A 5,141-nucleotide genomic window follows, 5' to 3' on the forward strand; every position below is an offset into this window, starting at 1 on the left:
CCCCCCCCCCCCCCTCCCACCCCTAACCCCCCTGTAGAAGCTTTTTTTTTTTAAAAAAAAAATAAAATTAGTGATGGGGTGTATAGCGGTGTAGAGATATGCGAGATAGAAATATGTATAATATAATATATATTAAAACTGTACTAGTCCTCATAACTATTTAGGGTTTGAAGTTTGAATGGTAAAGCGGTGATGAGAGGGTAATTATGAAAATTTTGGATTGACTCGAGGGTTATTTAATTTCACTTCATTTAATACTTTCCTCGCATTTGCTAAAAAAAATAATTACTGGCCTGGATTAAATTACCCACTCGGATTTTTCATCTTTAGTTTTATACTTTTATTGTTAGGTTTCAAATCAAAGAAAGTAATAAGTATAGTATAACTAAAATAAGATACACGGAGAGTAATTATTATACATATAATGATGACTAAATTATTCAAAGTAGATCTGAATTTTTTTATGTAACTTTAATTTAACCTCTACCTAATATAGATCTTTACTTACTAAGTTACTATACTTAAAACTTGGGGCGGGCATATATATGTGCAACGGTTTTGAAACCTGATATTTGAACCAAATAATAATTTATATATATTTAGTTTAGTAGGAAATATTTTGAATTGGGTTTAATTCATGTTAGTATGGATAGGTCAAAAAACTTTTTATTTTTGGTAGGAAATTTTCCGGATCTTTTGCCAATTGTCACAGGTGGATTGGTTTACTTTCTCGTGATCCTTTGCTAGCTAGGATCATAGGTGTCTTTACCCATATCTTACTTTCGGGTAACAGTTGTGCACTGACCTTGCACTTTTTTCTCATTATTTTTCAGCAACTTTCAACCATTAATCTTTCCAAATGAATGAAATAAGATCATCAATCCTCATTTTTATGTGGGTGTATGTTCTTATATATAATTTGTATATAAAAATTAAGCATTTTTACATAAAGAGGAACCCACAACCACCACACCACCACACGAAATGTGCACGGGTCAGCTGTCATCAAAATTTATCATTAGTTGAGTATTCTAATAGAAAAAAATACAAGTCAATTTTATAATGGTTGCAAAATTTTTAAGTTTGCAATATTCGTAATTAAGCAAAAGAATCAAATCGCGAATAGTGTTTATAGGGAAGCAGTGCACTGATGATGAGGCGTCGACTCTTGACCAAAAGCTTACGTCACAAACATTTTTTTTTTTGAGTTATACTGACTCTATTGCATTGTAGTATCTATTCATACGTTACAATCATTGTTATTATTATTATTATTATTATTATTATTATTATTATATTTTTTAGTTTGGGCGTTTATGGAAACGAGAGATGAAATGTGTGCAGAAAGAGGTGAGAATGTTGGGTAGTTATTTAGGATGGACTGGGCTCTCTTTAACGACATTTCAATGGTGTGATGATTTTTTCTCCTTCTATAATTATATATCGTCTCAGGTAAATGCTAAGATGCATAGCATGGTGATGATGTGGAAATGGAGGCAAACACAGATTCGTAAGTATACTAACGGCTGGGTCCTTCCAACGCCGACAATTCGGTTCCAACACTGATTCCAATCCTCCTATGTGTCCAAATCCTTAAATAATACACTAGTTAGTTACTTAATTAAGATGATACACCATTACCTAATAGCATGTCTCAGAAATTTTACGTTCTTCATCAGCTTCGTGCATATTGTGTGATATTTTAGTGTTCTGGTTGAGATCAATTTGTACGACTAAATTCATTTTTCTTCACTTATTTTAATTTGTGTGTTTAAAATGTCTCGCAATGAATGAGAAGACAATTTTAGAACATAATTAAAAAAAAAAAAAAACCACTTTGGCATGTCATCAATAAGACCAGCCATAAACAGCGCTAGTAACTAACTACGCGTATTTATAATGTTGTAATTATTGTTTACTATAAGTGGTTTTTATGGTAGATCAACCCTTCACATCGACAAATATTTATGGTTTTCGCCGCAAGATTTTATTTAATTTGTTATATAGTTTTTTGTCTTAAAAGAAATAACAAAAGAGGTCCACATATATTGCACAAGAAATGCCCTAATTCAGTGGCAATAGGATAAGGCAAGTAACAAAACAAGTAATAATTGAAATGATTAAAAATAAATAAGAAGGGTGGAGGGAAATAGGAACTTGGATTAGGTAGAATGATCCAAAGATAAACTATTCAAGCATGATCAAAGTAGAAATAGAGATAGATTCAAGATCAAACAAGTAATCCATAACAATCACAAGATAATTAATAGTTCAAAGTAAACAATCACAAAGGTAAAATTGTAATAAAAAGAAATTAGAATTAACTTATATATTTATAGATAAAACTTGTAAATCAAAGCCTTCAGTCATTGCTTCAAATGTAGAAAGTGAGCTTGAATCTAGCTAGAACTTGTATTGAAATTAAAATTATAAATTGCAATCTGGGTTTTAAAGACTATAAACATGAATGGAATTTTTTTCTATTATAATCTCTAGTCTAATTCTAAAAAATATTGACTAACTAGCTAACTCTCTAATTTTTATCCCTCCTCCCCCTTTTATAGCCCTTAGACCTCATTTTTGCTCCATTTTTTTTTTCAGTTTTCTCTTGAAATTGCCCTTTTTACCTACATAACACAACAATGATTTCACATTTTAGTCACAATTAAAACAATACTAATCCAAAATTGATCAATTAATACACAATAAAAGTAGTACACTTGAAGACTCATTATGGTGTCTTGTGGGTACAGTTTAGAATTAGTTTGACAAAGTTGAGATCACCCAAGTAAAAAAAAAATAAAAAATAAAGTAAAAAACAAACTAATTGCTTCAAATCTTATTATAACATTTCATTTGATTTGAACCATAATTCGATCGATACATAAATGCTTGAAATTCTTTGCTACAATTCAAAGAAACCCTAATTCGATGAGGTAGGAATACAATCACACATACCCAAAATGTTATTACAACCACATTGGATTATATTTTAACATTGATGTTACATTAGAATAAAAAAAAAAAAACTCACCATGAACACTAACTCTAGATATATGCAGGCACACAGCTCATCTTTTAAATAAAGATCAGATTCATTGTACTTTTAGTGGTGTGCTTTTTTATTTACAGGAAAATGTATAGTCGCTATCCGACGAATTGATATTGTATGTGTTCTATTCCAATGTACCGTGGTTTTGGGCTTTTGACTAAGCATTTTGTGGGATGGCTTGCTTTGCAGTGTGTTAAAATGAGAGGTTCGTAACGGTTTATTATTTTATATTTGTTTAATTCGTAACGGTTTGGACTATTATTAGTGTGTGGTGAAATTGAGAGATAAGTAACGGTTTGATAATTATGATGAGTGCCGACCTGCACTTTATCTCTATTCTCTGTACGGCGCCAATTTCCCAACATGTTCAACTTCTTTTTCTTTTTCCTTTTTCTGTTTTTTTTTTTTTTTTTTTTTTGAAGGGAGAACAATTTTTTTTTTTTTTATAATCCAATTTTCCGATCTCGCCACAAATTCTTCAATAATGTAATGGTTAGGATGACGGGTTCAAGCCATTCAAATTAGAAGAATTAAACCATTCAATTATTAGAAAATTTTGAATTACACCCGTGAAAAAGCAATTACTCTTTTCTTAGATGAAGCACTTTGTCTTCATGAAGTGGAGACGAAGGCGAAAACAAAGACAAAGAGTTTCAACTACTAAAGTGGTGTAATTTTTTATTTAATAATAATAATATTTTTATTTTTTAGTACCTCTTGCTAAGACGTCTTGTAGAAGAAGTGCCAAGACGATGGTTCTCATTTATTAAAGCTATATACTACTAATCTTTACTAAATATTTTATAAAAAATGTAAACCTTTTTTTATAAAAAATTTTTAAGTCACCCAAAAAACTCACATTCATTACCCAGATTATGCACGGAGTAAACCTCACCTTATGATCCTAATTGACAAAATATTACAAAAAGATAAACTAGTCTAAATTGCCCGGTCCAGAAAAAACTAGCATAGATTATGATAGATGGCCGACTTAAATTAAGAAAGTAAATAAACCACACCAAACTTGTGATTTACTAATTTAAATCATCAAACCAACTTGAGTATTGACATGACTTTAATTTGGTTGATCAAAGTATAGTTACTCAACTTATGGGTATCTAATGACTGTAAAGGGTTGTGGCGTTTATCACATGACACGCCATTGAATAAAATATTAGCCAAGCCAAATAATATTTACCTAATTAAATAAGTCTCACTTATTTATGAATTATGAGTTTTATAATTAATTGTTCGAATTTGATTCGACAAATGTCTGAATTTTTTTTTGAACTACAAATGTCTGAATTTAATTCAATTATTGTAAGTTAAGTTCAAACTCAAATAATTCAAATAACAAATCAAGTCGAATCCAAGTATCTTAAATACTTGATTGGAATAGCTTGTGAATCTAATCAATTAAAAAGTAATATAAATATAATATTATAAATTAAGGTAATAAATCTACATATTATAAAATAATTATAATGAGATTTACTATTAAATTTTGTTATCATATTTTGTAGTCAAATAATAATAATAATAATAATAATATTAATTATTATTATTATTATTATTATTATTATTATTATATTGTGTAAAATATTGAAAATTCAAACTTGAATAGCTCGAGCTTACGTGGAATTGAACTCGATTTAAAAATATTAGTGTGCTTGAGTTTTGATTTTTAAACCAACTCAAAACTTTGAGCTTTAATTACTCCCTCTGTCTCGTTTCGTTTAGCATATTTACTATTTATTGGTCAAATTAATTCTTTCTTCATTGTTTTTTAGTAATTTTTAAATTTGATTTTTTTTTTGTGTTTAATAATACTTTTAATGTAGTTTCTAAATATATAAATTTTATATACTAATATTAAACTTAATATTATAAAAATTAAATTAAATTAAAAATAATTACAATTAAGTCTCATCTAACAAATCAAATGGAATAGAGGAGGAGCATTTAAATTTAAATGAGTCGGTTACTCCAAATTATGCACTCAAGTGCTATAATTTGTGGGCGTTGGGGTGGGTGGGTGAGAATATAGTTGACCCACGCAAAGGTCACACTGGGAACAAGGAATGGAAAA

The sequence above is a fragment of the Ipomoea triloba genome, chromosome 9 (genome assembly GCF_003576645.1).
Source record: "Ipomoea triloba cultivar NCNSP0323 chromosome 9, ASM357664v1".
Taxonomy (NCBI): Eukaryota; Viridiplantae; Streptophyta; class Magnoliopsida; order Solanales; family Convolvulaceae; genus Ipomoea; species Ipomoea triloba.